The 17,176-nt window shown below is 35.0% G+C and overlaps 1 pseudogene; it reads left to right on the top strand.

Moving 5' to 3' along the window:
- Positions 1-12,205: 12,205 nt before the first annotated feature.
- LOC140512143 (ubiquitin domain-containing protein UBFD1 pseudogene) lies at positions 12,206-13,061 on the top strand (annotated as a pseudogene).
- The last annotated feature ends 4,115 nt before the right edge of the window (positions 13,062-17,176 follow it).

The following is a 17,176-nucleotide window of genomic DNA, read 5'->3' as shown; positions in this document are numbered from 1 at the left end:
CTGACGCCTTTCTGACTAAAAACCAGTTCCACAATAAACACACATAGCATTTGTCCAATAAATCCATGTAAGCAATTTGAGTAGCAAAACAGAAATCAGAAATAGATGTCAGACTAGATGGCAGACAATACAAAGTGAAGGAGCCCTCCCACTGAGAGAAAAGTACCTCAACTCAACACACTAAGACAGAGATAGAGTCAGAGAGAGAGAGAGACCAACAGACAGAGAGACAAAGAGACAGAGAGACAGAGAAAGAGACAGAAACAGAGAGATAAGGAGAGATGGAGAGATAGAGAGAGTGACACACAGATAGAATGAGTCAGTCTTAGACTGAGCTCTCCCAAAGGGAAGTTCCCCAAAGTGCCTAGTGTAGTAATCTGGGAATAGGAGCATAACAGGCTTCCAATATAGACATGGGATGAGAATGGTAGCAGCAGTGAAGGCATTATGGAAAGCCTACTGCCACTCTCTAGGTATATAAATAAACTCAACCTGACTACCCTCTCCTCATTCATTTTCTATTTCTGAACTTTCCACTCTGCCTTCTATAACCTCCTTGTTGCTCTTATATCTCTTCATCTAAAATTTCCTCTTCAGGACTTCACTGAAACCCAATTTTATCAAAAAAATGTGAACTTCTTGAGAAAGAGGAACTGTTTTGTTTTGTTTTGTTTTGTTTGTGATATTGTTGTTGATTCTCAGCAGTTAGCATTACAAGAGCCAAACATATAACAAGATTTAAACAAATGCCTGTTTACTGATTGAGGCCTCTCTTTTTTTTTTTTTTTTTTTTTTTTTGCAATTTGTCTATAAGTAGCTGATTTTTTCTTATATCCATGATATACAAAGTCAAGAGAAATGGAGATTTTCCAGATTTCCCTTTCCTCTCACTGTCACTTTCAACTCCTTTGAACAACATCATGATTCAGCAATGTTGTCTGAATATTACAACTGTGATCTATGTACCTCCAGGTCATTCTTACTCCACCTAGCCTTCCTTAATACTTGCCTCATAGTATTTTTGAACCCCTAGAAACTTCCAAATACTGTTCCTAACTCCCATGACTTCACCATGATGCTTTTAGATAGTTCTAATTTTTTTTTCTAAATTGAACACGTATAGATTTACATTAATTATTGTATGAATGTATGATGATATAGGTGTATATGCATATGTATGAATACATATATACACACATGCAAGCATACACACACACACATACAGACACACACACATATGGAGAGAAAGAGAGAGAGACAGAGAGAGAGACCAAGAGAGAGACAGAGAGAGAGAGGGGAGGAGCAGGCACATTCTTTCCAATATTTAGTGACAAGAAAAACAAGACTAATTTCTGACCAAAATAACAGCTCTTCAAATACTTTAAGGATGATATCTTAATTTCTCCTAAGACTTCTTTTTTCAGGCTAAATATTCTCATTTTATCTAACTGTTCCCCATAAGGCATAAATTTGAGAACCTTCACAATTCATGTTGCCCTCCTTGAGATGCCCTTCAGGTTATCAATGTCCTTCTCAAAGAGTGGCAACCAGATATTTTACATGATGTCAATGTAACCTGACCATCAGAGACATATTAACTGTTATGAATCAGTAGACTTGGAAAAACTCATGAGATAATTTCTAAGTTTTTTTTTTCTACATCCCCCTCAAAACAGCTTTAATGAGCATCTGTGTTTATTTCCTGCCTGATGATATGACTTATAAATCTCTAGAATTCTTATAACTCTAATCTTCATTTGAGAATTCAACACACACATATTTGCATGCCTAATTTGAGGCTGTCAATTTATACATTTTAATATTTATTTTAATAACAATATGCATATAGCACAAAATGCCCTTTTAATGAATCATTGGCAATACACATGTATAAATAAACAGATAAGAAAAAAATTAGGGTCTCAATAGGATAGTAATGTGAAAACATTTCAGGGTTCAAATTTTGTCAACATACTATGTTACACCTGGAAGTGAAATGTGGTACAAAGGAGCAAACAATGGATATAGAGTCAGAAGACTTAGAGTCTGATATAAGGTCTGTTATTTATAATTACATTTGTTACCATGAGCAAGACCCTTAAACTCCCTGGGATGATGTTTGCTTATGTATAAAATGAAGGGAATGAACAAGATGATCTCAAAGATTCCTTGCAATGGTAAATTAATGATTTCAGAAATATGTGTGTATGTGCATGTGCATGTATGTAATGTGTCTATATATGTATGTCTATATGTGTGTATATGTATGTGTATATATACATATACAAACACATATATATGCTATTTCATATTTATTGTATTTTAGTGTATTTATTATATGTTTATTATAGTCATGCACTGTTCTGAGAGCTGGTGATGGAAAGAAAATAACTCAAGGTGATTCTGTCTGTTAAAAGTTCATATGCAATGAGTGGAAGCTATGTGTCTATTCAAAATACGTATTCAAACTAAATTCTAAGTCATTTGGTAAAGAGTGGCTAATGGGGGTGGGATAAGAAACATTATTTGGAGTTAACACATGCACTGAGCTTTGAATCAAGTTAAGAACTGTAAGGTATGAAGTGATGGGGGAATATTTTGTGACAACAGACAAGTGGCTTAACTTTTATGAGTCCCAGGACATTTCGTGTGTTAAATGCTACTAATATATAAAGCAAACAGTGTGGTTTAGAGGATAGAGCACTAAATTTGGAGTCTACAAGAACTGGATTCATATCCTGATTTAGACATGTAGTAGCTATATAATTTGTAGGGATGAGGGAAGAGAAGGGCAATAAAAAGTTCAATTTTTAACATGTTGAATTTAAGAAATCTATACTATATCTAGTTGGAGATACCCAACTTACAATTGTTTTTTTTTTTTTAAGTGACTCTGATGTCAGTAGGGAGGTTAAGCAGACTTGTAAATCATCAGCATGAAAAGAGTATAAAGTCTTTTGAATCCATGGGAGCTGGAGATGTGACCGAGTGAAATAGAATGGAAGGAAAACAGAAGAGGACCCAGGAAAAAGTCCTGTGGAACACTTCCAGTTAGTAGCTATATTTTGGATGGAGATCCAGAAAAGAAGACTTACGAGGAACAGTCTGATGAGTTGGAGACATAGTCAACATTGTTACAACCACCACAACCACTGCCACCACTTACACTCTGTCTCATTTCACTGCATCTGAACTTTTGGAGCCCTTGCCTGAAATTTTTCCTTGCTTCTCATTTGTACCTTTTTAGAATCCCTGACTTCAAGATTCATCTGAAATTCTAAATATAGCAGTGTTTTTTCTTTTTCCCTCAGATGTTATGGACATCTTCTTTCTGATTATTTTTTTGCACCTAATTATTTGCTCATCTTGCCAACTAGAATATGTCACTTTAAGTAAATAACTATTTTTGCCTTCATTTGACACTCCGCTGCTTAATAGTGCCTACCACATAGCAGTAACACAGGTCATCCACACACCCTGTCTGCAAACAGATACTGTAGCATTTGATGGTAAGACCTACAAGACTCACCACTGTGTCTATGGAGAAGTCAACGTCACTATTTCTTTTTAACCTCCTTTCTTTCATGCTTGCTTAATTCTACACTATGACAGAATTATCGGCAAATTGTTCTAGGATCATCAGTAGCAACGTCCTTGATCCTAAGGGACAGACTTCACACAGGCGATTACAACAACCATTAAGCCAGAGAGGTTAATGTATTTAACAGTAACATCATTTTTCTACCTACCATACTGTTAACAGTAGATATTAAAAGAAAAATAGTAAAAGATATTAAAAGAAAAGAAAATTTAAAAAGACATAGAATTGGATTAGAAAAAAAAGGAGTGTTTCTGAAAAAAAGGAGAAATATATTAAAATGTTGTTGACTAATCAGGCTTAGAAAATCAGAGATGAAAATGCAATTTTGATCAATTTTATTAATATCTAGTTAGTAGAATAAGCCTAGAAATTAATTAATTTTATCCCTTTGATAAAATGGGAGACTGAACAAAGTAGAGACTTTAAGAAGTTCTTGAACAATTATAAGTTAATAGGTTAGAATTTGTTAAATCATGATCTTCTTTTCTCTAATTAACCATTATGGGTACTTATTCTCTTCTCTTTCCTGGTAACTGACACAGAAAAAAACCTTACATGTTATGTTTATCATGAAGCTTTATTGGTCTTATTAGTGTAAGATGTTCTTTTTAAAAATTTTTTAACTGCACTTTTTTGCCATAAAAGGCAACCAAATTTCATGGTTAAACTGAAGTCAGAAAGAACTAGGTTCAGATCATACTTCTGGCTCTTATTATTACCTGAGCAAGTTAAATGATTTATTTTTCCTTCAATCAACCCACTATCTACGAACTTTTAGATGACTTGGGATTCAATGAAGATGAAAGGAACTCCCCATACTGACTAATGCACAAATTCATTGCATTTATAAACCAATCACAATCTCTTAACTCCCTAACATACTTAATAAACCTTATTGTTTCAGATTTTGCTGTTTTGTATTACTTTCCATTCCCTTTTCACTTTCCTATTTTCTTTCCTTCTCTTCCCTATCTTTCTTCTTTCCTGTACAAGACTTCCAAAGTTTTAGTAATTTACAGATACAGATGGTTGCAAAAACTTTGCACAGAGTAGACATTTAATTAAATATTTTTGTCGTGGATGATGATAATTATTACATTAACATTTGTTAGTTTTTCAATTGAACATGGCAAAGTAGTAAGTGGGTAGAAGGCATCAATCATACTCATTTTTTAAATTAAAAATATTTATTTTTGCTAACATTATTAATAGAAGATTTTGAATTCTAAATTTACTCCCCATCCCTCTCCTCCCTCCCACTCAAAGATAGCTTGCATTCTGATTACCTCTACACCCAGTCTTCCCACTCTTCCCATCACCCTGCCCCACCTTCCCCTCTCCTTCATTTTCTTGTAGGGGTATATAATGAGATCATTATAGGGGAATCATAATGAGTCAATAAAGCTCCATGTTAAACATAAATTGTAAGTTTTTTTTTCTGTGACAGTTACCAGGAAATAGAAGAGAATAAGTACACATAATGATTATTCAGAGAAAAGAAGATCATGATTTAACTATCTATATTCCATTGCCTGTACATCTTCTTTCCCAATTGAATGTAAAAGCAATTTTTAACATTTGTTTTCAAAACTCTGTGTTCCAAAATCTCTCCCTTTTCTTTTTTATATGTCATTCCTTCATATTCACCTTACCCTGTGCTCTCAGTGTATGTGTATGTATATATGTGTGTTGTACACATGTGCATATGTACACACATATGCATATATGTACGTGTTGTACATATGTACATATACATATTTGTATATGTATATTCCCTCCAACTACCCTAATACTGAGAAAGGTCTCATGAGTTGCAAATATCATCTTTCCATGTAGGAATATAAACAGTTCAACTTTAATAAGTCCCTTGTGATTTCTCTTTTCTTATTACCATTTCATGCTTCTCTTGAGTAATATTTGAAAGTGAAATTTTATATTCATGTATGGTCCTTTCATCAAGAATGCTTGAAAGTCAAGGGTGGAGCCAAGATAGTGAAATTAAAGCAAGGACTCACCTGAGCTTTTCCAAAAATTCCTTCAGATACCTCTAAAAAGTGAATCTAAACAATTTTTAAAGTGGCAGAATCCACAAGGAGACAGAGTGTGGCAGATTTCCAACCCAAGATAGTCCAAAACATCAATGGGAAGGATCTGTTGCACCAAGCTGGGGAACACAAAGTACAAGAGCAGCACCAAAGCAGACCTGGCCATAACAAAGTAGGAGTGAGGCTGGGCAAACTGAATCCCCAGGAACCGTGCTTATTCCCAAACCTCTCAGCATAGGATGGGAGTCTAACAGAGCTGGGTGACAGAGAAGCACAGGGCCCACAGCCACAGTAGTAGGTACTACTGGGACTATCAATTCACACACTAAATGTTTGAAAGTCATCTTCTTGAACTTCCAGGAGCCAAGATGGCACAGTAAATTGTAAGTGCTGTCACTCTCCACTTGTTGACATTTAAAAAGTCAGAGAATATTTCCACAAGAAAAATGATGTAGTAGTGGGTCCAGAAAAAGTGGTAGAGCAGGTTTTACCTTGAAAGACTAGTGAGATAGATGGGAAAAGTCCCTTTTGTAGTGCCTGAAGAGGATCAACGTAGCTCTAGAGATGGCCCAGAGAGCCCCACCTCATCAGACCAGCATGAGATCAACACCAGGACCCCATCCATGCCTTAAGACAGTCAGGGGAATTGGTCAGACACTATTGTAGATGGGGGTTCATGAGCTGCTGAGTTTTCACATTCCCTAATGCAGCACTAGGGTAGGAAGAGACCTCCAATGGCCAGACCACCCCTCCCTCTCACCTTGCACCACAAGTTTCAGTGTATCCCGGGGAAACTCACGAAGACTTCATGTAGCCTCACACCAGCCAGCTCCAGCTTAGCACCAGGTAAGTTGCAACATTATAGAGCTACCAGAAAGAACCAGAGACCACAGCACATTACTGCATCCCATACGTTTAGTAGGTTGTTTCATTTTGTTTCATTATAGAGAACCAGAGACCACAGCACCCAAAGTCAGTAACAAGGCCCCTAACTCCATAACACTATAAATGTGAGACAGAGATCCCTGTACCCCAGAAGCAGACATGAACTTTAAAAGACAGAAAAAGTCAATCACCATGAGCAAAAGGCTAATTAGAAAAGCAAAGACTGGAGAATCTTATTATAAGGACAGGGAAGATCAAAATCCAAATTCAGAAGAGGATATACTTGACACTATATCCATATCTGAAACCTCAAAAGGGGATATGAACTGTGCTAGAACACAAAAAGCATTCTTGGAAGAGCTCAAGAAGCATTTTAAAAGCCAAATTAGAAAAGTAGAAGAAAAACTGATCTACGATTTTAAAAACAAAATTGACAAAATGAAAAAAAAAGTTGAAGAGAACAACTTAAAAAAGTAAAATTGGTCAAATGCACAAAAAGGTATCAAACATAACTGGAGAAAATGAATCCTTAAAAGAAAAAAAAGGGAAAATTGGAAAGAGAACTAAAAAAGCTAACTGAAGAAAACAACTTGTTTAAAATTAGAATTCAGCAAGTAGAAGTCAATGGCTCTATGAGGCTTCAAGAATCAGTCAAATAAAATCTAAAGAATGAAAAAAAATAGAAGAAAATGTAAAATATCTCATTAGAAGAAAAAAAAAACTGACCTCTAAATACATTCAGAAGAGAAAATCTAAGAAGTGTTTGTCTATTGGAAAGCCATGATAAAAAAAAAATGATCCTGAAAGTATCTTCCAAGAAGTCATCAAGAAAAATTGTCCAGAGGTCCTAGAGGGCAAAGTATTCATCAAAAAATCCACAGATCACCTCCTGAAAGAGATTCCAAATTGAAAACACCAAGGAATGTTGAGGCCAATTTCCTGAATTATCAAGGAGAAAATACTACAAAAAAGAAACAATTCAAATATCAAGGAACCACAGTCAGGCTATCCTTACAGTTAGGAAAAACCTTACGGTTTTTACATGAAAAAATCAGAGTGATTGGAATATGATATTCCTTAAAGCATAGAAGCTTGCACTACAACCAAGGATCAACTAGCAAACAAAACTGAGCACAATCTTTCAGGCAAGGAGCTGGACATTCAATGAAACAAGAGATTCTAAACCTTCTTGAGGAAAAGGTCAGAGCTCAATGGAAAATTTGATCTTCAAATATGAGACTCAAGGGAGGCATAAGAAGGCAAACACGAAAAAAATAATTTGTTATTCAATAAAGGCAAACTATTTGCTTCCCTATATGGGAAGATGATTCTTTTTAATCTTGAGAAATGTGTATTTATTTTGACATTTAAAATGATATACATAGATGGAGGATGTGGGTATAAATTTACTGATTTTTTGATAAAAAAGTAATTAAGGGGTGTGAAGTGATTGTAATGGGAGAAGAGGAAAGGATTAGGCAGAAAAGTGTAAATTATGTCACATGAAGAGGCATAGAAGCATATTATAGTAGAAGCAAAGAAGGAAGGGAGATCTAACTTACTCTACAGAAAGTAGGAGGGAAAGGGACAAGAAAAGGCAGAAGGTGGTTAGAAGGGAGAGAAGATTGAGGGAGTCAGTAGTCAGAAGTAAAACTCTTTTGAGGAGAGGAAGGGAGAAAGAAGAAATAAAAGCATAAATGAGATGGGGAATAGAATGGAGAGAAAGAAACAGATAGTAATCATAACTGAATGTGAATGGAATGGTTTCCCATAAAATGGAGGCAGATAGCATAATGGATTAAAAATCATAGTCCTACAATACGTTGTTCACAAGAAACACGTTTGAAACAAGAGGATACATCAGGATAAAGGTAAAAGTTTGAAGTAGAATATACTATGATTCAGCTGATGCAAAAATACAAAAAAGCAGAGGCAGCAATACTAATCTCAGGCAAAGCAAAACCCCAAATGGATCTAATCAAAAGAGATAAGGAAGGACACTATACTATTCCAAAACTCACCATAGGCAATGACAATGACATAATATTATTCCTAATATAAATGCACCAAGTGGCATAGCATCCAAATTATAAGGAGAGAAGTTAAGAGAGTTACTGGAAGAAATAGACAGTAAAATTATACTAGTGAGGGACCTCAAACTCCCCCTCTCTGAACTTGATAAATCTAACCTCAAAATAAACAAGAAGGAAGATAAGAAGATGAATAGAATTTGGAGAACATAGATATAATAGATTTCTGGAGAAAACTTAATAGAGATAGACAGGAATATACCTGTTTGTCATTGGCATATGGCATTTCCACAAAAATTGACCATGTACTAGCACATAAAAAGTACACAATCCACTATCAAAAGGAAGAAATACTCAATGCATCCTTTTCAGATCATGATGCAGTAAAAATTAAATGTAATAAAGGATCATTGAAAGATAAACCAAACATTAACTGGAAACTAGATAATCTAATCCTAAAGAATGATTGGGTCAAACAACAGATGAGAGAAGCAATCAATAACTTTATTCAAGAGAATTACAAAAATGAAACAACCTACCAAACATATGGGATGCAGTAAAACAGTTCTTAGGGGAAGTTTTATATGTCTGAACATTTTTATAAATAAAATAGAGAAAAGGATTATCAATGAATTGGAAATGCAACTGCCAACCTAGAAAAAGACCAAATTGAAAATCCACAATTAAATAACTAATTAGAAATACTGCAAAGCAAAGGAGAGATTAAAAAATGAAATTTTAAAAATTGAACTAATGAATAAAATTTAGAGCTGGTTTTATGAAAAAAAATAAAATTGATAACACTTTGGTCGATTTGATTAGTAAAAAGAAAGAAGAAAACCTAATTACCAGTATAAAAAATGAAAAGGGAGAAATCACCTCCAACGAAGATGGAATTAAACAATAAATTGAAATTATTTTGACAAATTCTATGCCCATCAGTTTGAGAATATTAGTGAAATGGATGAATATTTACAAAAATATAATTTCTCATAAGAGGAAGTGAAATACTTAAATACCCTATCTCATAAAAAGAAGTTGAACAAGCCATCACTGAATTCCTTGGGGAAAACGTCTTCAAGACCTGATGGATTTACAAGCAAATTCTATCACACATTGAAAGAATAGTTAATTCCAATACTAAAAATAGCATTTCAGAAAACTGGTGAAGGAATCATACAAAATTCTAACATGACAAAACAAGACGATGATAAATGTTGGAAAAGATGTGGGAGAGTTGGAACATGCATTCATTGTTGGTGGAGCTATGAGCTGATCCAACCATTCTGGAGAGCAATGTAGAACTACACTCGGGATAAAAAAAAAAAAAATTCAGCATATGCTTCGTCCCAGCAACACTTTCTAGGGCTGTATCCCAAAGAGATCATAGAAAAGAGGAAAGGATTCACATGTACAGTCATATTTATAGCAGCTCTTTTAGTGGTGGCAAAGAACTGGAAATCAAGGAGTTGTCTGTCAATTGGGCAATGGCTTGACAAGTTGTGAAATATGAATGTAATGGAATACTATTGTGCTTTGAGAAACAAAAAGGTGAACTTCAGAAAAACCTGGAAAGTCTTATATGAACTGATGCTGAGTGAAGTGAACAGGACCAGGATAACATTATACATAGCAAGAGCCACAGTGTGCGAGGACTGTTTTTTGATAGACTTAGCCCTTCATAGCAATGCAAGGACCTAAAACATTTCAAAAGGACTCAAGATGCAAAATGCCATTCACATCCAGAGAAAGAACTATGGAATCTGAACACAGAGTGAAGCAGGCTTTTTTTCTCTTTCATTATGTTTTGTTTTGCTTTTCTCAGAGTTTCTTTCATTCATTATAATTCTTGCATGCAATATGACAAATGTGCACATATATTTAATAGAAATGGATATATGTGTTGATATCTCTATAATTTTGCTCATAATTTATTCCTGTCTGGAGAGAAGTTGGAATTTAAGGATACTAGCCTGTTCACTTTCCTCTGCTCAGAGCTACGAGCAGAAGCACATAATAAGAGTTTAATAGGTTGATGATGGGAACTGGAGATTGGCAAGGTATGATTGTCCACAGGACAAAGAAGGATGACATTCATGAGGGGAAGATAGCATAGAGCTGAGTATGTTCACCAAAGGACTGAGATATGGAATGAGGAAGAGATATAATCTGGTTGTCCACAGTAAAAAGGTTCAGTCTGGGTAAAGATGTGAAGGATGAAGGGAACAGAGGTCATGGTGAACTGAAAGAATAAATTTAGGGATAGTAAGACTTAGGAAACAATGGAGTAACACAAGATAATGATTAGATATAGGGATTTTGATGCTCATAAACAACCACAACCACAACAAAATGGAATACTTGTAGGGAATAATGAAGTAGACTGATCATGGAAATTGAATGGGCTAAGGAACTAGGATGTTAGGGTACTTGAATAAAAACTGTTTAGTAAAACTAACCAATGCATAGAGAAAAGCTATTAAGTTTAGTGTTCAGCACTGATAGTCCTTACCTGCAAGTAAGTGGAACAAGTGTCTCTCCTATCTCCTTTGTGGAGCTAAACTGGCCATTTTTATTTCATAGAATCATTCCTATTGTTCTTTCATATTATTTTGAGTCTTGTATTTTATTTTTCTGGTTATATTTGTTTTACTTTGTAGCATGAATCAGATAAAGTATGCAGGTTAGAATATATCAGACAACATACAGAGTGAAAGACCTCTCCTACTTGGAAGTAAGATATCTTAGCTCAAATGAGAATCCCATCCAGCAGGAAATGCCTCAAAGTCTCTATCGAGCTAAGTTGAAAATCGGGGTCCTGTTGGAAGACTATCTTTCCCCATCTGTCTTTCTAAATCTTTTATTTTTCTCTCCAATTTGTTCTTCTTGGAGAGTATAGTGCCATGTATTCCTTTTCTCAATAAAGGAAATTTCCTCTTCTCCCAAGGTAAGATACTAGTTCCACTACTCACATAAAGTCAGGTACTCATTTTGTCCATCAATGACAAAAATCTCAACAATCACTTGCTCACAAAATATCACAGGATTTTAAAACCTGTGTTACACTCAACAAATATTTCTTTTCATGGAAATCTCACACTCTTAAAAGAAAAAAAGGTCTTTTGTGCTTTCCCTGGTGTATTTGTCATAATAATCACAATATATTCAACAAGAAATTTAACTGAACAAAAAAAAATTCATTACAATATCACACAATGATTTCAGAAGAATCAAAATGTCATATTGCAAACATTGCTAGAAATACCAATGCTAGATGTTAGTAGGCTATATAATTTATCACCAATGATGTTCTCTATTATAGACATGGCATAGAACAGAATATGAAGGAAATGTACAATTATAAAAGGTGAACTAGTTGTGTAATGAAAATGAAGTTATAATAAAAAAGCCTGACTCTCCTTGCATTGGGAGCAATGAAATCTTAAATGAAGATTTCTTCCACTTTAAGGAGATTCATCAAGGATTAATTTTAGAAGTAACTGGATAAGCTACACACATCATGAGAATATAAAATGAATAGGTTATGCTTTTTAGTAAAGGAAAGATCAATAATGTTATATGAACCTAAGAAATAATCTGTAACTTGGCCCCCCTCGCTGTGATAGGTGGTGTACCCAATCATCATGCTGACAGTCAGAGTCCCAGATGAAGTCGAGGAGACCAATGGAAACATAAGCTCAGAAGCTGCAGCACAACTGCATGATGCTGAGTCTGAGACCTCTTCTCCTCCTCCTCCACATGGCAAGGGCACCCTGGAGGCAGACCAGACCCAGGGAGGCAGAGTCACTGCCTAGGTCTCAGTCAGCATCAGTGATGACACCAGCACTGAAAAGGAGCTGATGGATTTGAAGATCATCTGGAACAAGAAAAAATATGATGTGTGGTTGTCTCTGGAGATTACAGGGACTGAGTTGAAGCACAAGATCCTCTCCATCACTGGTCTACCACCTGCCATGCAGAAAATTATGTTTAAGGGACTTCTCTCTGAGGAGAAAACCAAAGTAACCAGTGGTGGCAAGATTTACAATAAATGATGGTCTAGCAGTAAACACACCCAAAGATGCAGCACAACCAGAAGAGAAAGCTGAAGAGAGTAAGAAGGAGCCACTTTGTAGGCAAAAGCAACACAGAAAAGTGTTAGATAAAGGGAAACCTGAAGATGTGATGCTCTCTATTAAAGGTGCCCCGGAACCACTGCCAATGGTAACTTTATCAGACGTACAATAACAAAAGAGAAAAAGTGGAACTCACCTTTAAATTAAAAAACCAGCTGTGGAGTGCCACTAAAGAGTGAACATAAAAATTATCTATGGGCTTCATTGAAAATATGGTCAGTGAACCTGTTAAAGGATATAAAGATTACCACACGATGGCATTTCAGTTGAATTCCACCAATAATAATACCAGGTGTATTGGGTTACAACTCAGTATGTGGATGCAATCAAAGACACTGTTCTGGGACAATGGAAGTATTTTTGAGCATTTTCACCTCTGGCACAGGAGACTGACCCAAAGTGAAGCACATTGCTGAGAGAGGCCTGCAACATGCCTGGCTTTCATAATCCTAGAACTTTTATTAATTGAAATCTGAGGAGATGTTGAATGAAGCCAGAGGTGATGCACTTTCACCATTAGTTTATTTTAACTTAAAATTGTAACATTCCTTCCCTTCAGTCAGCTTCAAACCATATTTAAAGTGAATATGGTGGAAATCAATAAATCTTAATTTAGAAAAAAAAATATATAATTATAACCTGTGGCCCAGAGGTAGATTCAATATTTATAGAGATGAGGCTCATTCTTGGAAGCTTGTCAAAAATCATGTGTAGCATAAATCCACACTCAAATCATACCCTGGAATTATTTAAATTTGATTTGTGTCTGATCTCTAGAGAAAAGGTACAAAAGATTCTAACTTTAATAACATATAGGGCAGGCTTTATTTATCTTGACAAAACTAAAATGGATGTAATTTGAAGAAAATAGTCAAAACCATTTTCCTTCCTTCTCTGCTAAACTCTGCCTCCTCCCCTAGGAACAAATAGTCCTCCTTACCATTCTCCTGGCATAAAGGTCTTTTGCTTCATGTAAATAGGGAAAAGAGGCAACGTTCAGCAACCTTTCCCCGAGACCTACACAGTAGTCATAACTCAGTGGTAGTGAAGGCTTAGATTTGTTGCTTAATGGTGTATTTCTGTTGTTTCCTGCCCATTGACTCTGTTTCCCAACTCTCAGGGGAACTCATAAGTGGGCACAAAAGGGTGGTACAGAAATTCTTCATCTTGCCCAGGTTACACCATTATTTGGAGGAGTCAATCAGTTTCTCCTCTCCTTTGCAACCTGCCTTCCCTGGAACGACTTTCTAACTTATAAGCTAGCTAACTTTGCTGGGATATCTCTTTTACTATTCAGTTTTCTTTTCTTTTTCCTGTCTAGGAATCCAATATTCAGTCATATCCAGTAATAGCTAGCATTTATATAGCTCCTTAATGTTTTCAAGATTTTTTACAAATATCATCTCATTTTATCTTCATGGCAAGCATAGAAGGTAGGTGCTATTATTTTCCTAATTTTTCAAATAAAAGAAGAGTTAGACAGATAGTAAGCAGTTGAGTGGCTTACTCAGCATCACAAAGCTAGTAATTGTCTGAAGCTGGATTGGCACTCAGGTTTTCCTGAATCCATATCCAGTATTCTACTTCTTCTGTATAACCTAGCTACCATCCAGTTTTCTGTTAAGTGAGAGTAACTGAGACCAGAAAGTTCAAATAATATCATGTGGTCCTACCTTATGGATACACAAGAGTCACAGAGTAGGTGTTATCAGGATACTCACTGTGCACACCATATCAAAACATTTGTTGGATATTTGTTAATGAGGCTAAGCAAATCAACAGGAAAGTGATAGAACACTTACTTAAGGTTAATTAACAATCTATCAGGGAGTAGTTTGAGTTCTAGAATAATCTGAAAATAAATATTTTATTTACCTGTGTTAGAACTGTACAATAAGTATTTCATGAAACTCTGTGGATACAATTTATTTATAGTGATTTTGACTAATCTAACCATGGCTTAAGGATTTTCCAGTTTGATGCACTAGCTTGTTTAACGACATTTTTTTCATTTCTTTTTATACCAGTAGCTATTTTAAGTAGTTGCTAAAGTAATTCAGCACTTTATATTCTTTCTGTTGCTAAATTTCCCATTTCACTGTTATATGAGCAGAAGAAATGGAGCACTTAAACCATGGTAGAGAAATGTCAAAATATATGATGAGTTGCTTCAGATGAGGAAAGCTTATCTCGACCTTAAATGACCTGGCTCTTCTCTGTCTCTCTGTCTGTCTCTTTGTTCTTTCTGTGTCTGCATCTCTCTCTGTCTCTGTCTGTCCCTCTGTCTCTCTGACTCTCTGTGTCTCTGTCTCTGTCTCTATGTTTCTGTGTCTCTCTGTCTCTGTCTCTCTGTCTCTGTCTCTGTCTCTCTCGCTCTCTGTCTGTCTCCCTCCTGAACACATAAGGTGAAAATCTGAGTCCCTTTACCAATCTTATTCCTAAGAATTTCTATACTTTCTACTTCCCCAGTGACTTCAGAACATTTTTCTCAAACCAGTATTTGAACAATATCCAAGGGAAAGGGGATGATTAAAGTACAATTCATTTTTCAGAACAGTTCAGTGATCAGATAGTATTCAAATTTCACCCATTCTAAATTAAAAGTTAGAATTCCAAACATTTGAAGTATTGTAGATCATCATGGGTTCGTGTTTCACAAAATTTTCTTTGCATTTTTGCTAGAAATATTGAAATTAATCTTTCAAATCATAATCCATGAAGCCAGATAATTCTAGATATATAACTTTTCTGTTAAGCATTTTTACTTTAAAATGGTCTATTTGACAGTATGCATTTAATTTTATACAAAGCATTGATCTTTTAAGAAAAGAGTAACATAGGAGGAATAATGGAAGGACCCTACAATATGTAAATTACTTTTTATAACAGTCAAAAACCATTGGAAAATAGACATCATCCTTCTATTTTTGGTATCTAGCCTAGACCTCTCCTTCATAATTATGAAAATGAAACTTTTCCTGCTCATAATCAGTGCTTTGCATAACATTATGAAACATATATTTCCTATATCTTAGACCTCATTGGTGTATATGGCTAGCAATAGTATCACTGCATCATTGAATATGAAGCCTGGTTATTTTGTTAGTATAATTATTGTCATTTTCAGATAATTGTGGCAAATTTGAAGCTCAATTAATAATGCATTAGCGATCTTTCATTTATTTTTGTCATCTGTGTTAATCCTATTGATGTGAGGTAAAATCTCAGAATCATTTTAATGCAGATTTCTCTTATAATGGCTGATTTGGAACATTCTCATATGGTCAGTGGAAACATTCATTTCTGAGACATTGAGATGAAAATATGGATAAACACTTGAGTAAAAAAGTTAAGAAGTTAAAGTTAAAAAGTTAAAGTTCCAGCTCAAACATATTAAATGGTTGACTCTAGGTAAAAGACAGAACCTCTCTCATTCGCAGTTTCCTTATTTCTAACATGGGATATTATAACACTTACTCCACGGGGTTCTTGGAAGGACAAAATCATATCTATATCTATATAAAGATAGATATAGATATAGATAGATAGATAGATATAGATATAGATAAATAGATAAATAGATAGATAGATAGATAGATAGATAGATAGATAGATAGATAGATAGATAGATAGATAGATAGATGGATGGATGGATGGACAGATACAGATATAGGGGTGTGTGTGTGTGTGTGTGTGTGTGTGTGTTTGTGTGTGTAGAACAAATATTAGCTGTCATTATTACTGTTGTTTTATTATGGACATTTCCCATTCAAATTAAGAAATTCTGCAGTAAGACCTCACACCTTGCAGATTAGCTAATACGAAAGAAAAGGAACATTACATATGTTGGAGGGGATGGGGGAAACATGAGACAGTAGTGCATTGTTGGTAGAGTGGAAAATGGATGCAGGAAAACAATTTGGAAATAAATCCAAAGGATCATAAAACCACACATATCTTTTGACTCAGTAATACAACTACTAGGTATATACCAGAGATTTTTTTTTAAATAAGAGAAAATGACCTATATGTCCAAAAACATTTATAGCATCTTTTTGTGTGTGTGGTGACAAAGAATTAGAAATTGAGGAGATGACGACCAATTGGGAGAATGGTTGAACAAGTTGTGGTACATGATTGTGATGGAAAACTATTACACTATAATAAATGACAAACAGCATATTTTCCAAACAAAACCAATCAACCAAACAAAAAAACCTGGGAAGACATGGATGAGCTAAGGTAAAGAGAAGTGAACAGAACCAGGAAAAAATTGTACACAGTAATGACAATATTGTAAGATGATCAACTGTGAATGACTTCACTGTTCCCAGCAATACAATGATATAAAATCATTCTGAAGGATTTCCTCGGAAAAGTACTATCCACCTCCAGAGGAAAAAAATGATAGAGTCAGAAGATCAAAGTGTGTTTTGTAAAACTTTATTTTTTCTGTTTTTTGAGGGGAGGTTTTGTTTT

This window comes from Notamacropus eugenii, chromosome 6 (assembly GCF_028372415.1).
Source record: "Notamacropus eugenii isolate mMacEug1 chromosome 6, mMacEug1.pri_v2, whole genome shotgun sequence".
Lineage (NCBI taxonomy): Eukaryota > Metazoa > Chordata > Mammalia > Diprotodontia > Macropodidae > Notamacropus > Notamacropus eugenii.
The sequence above is the reverse complement of the archived record's forward strand: the minus strand, read 5'-3'. Positions and strand labels throughout refer to the sequence as shown.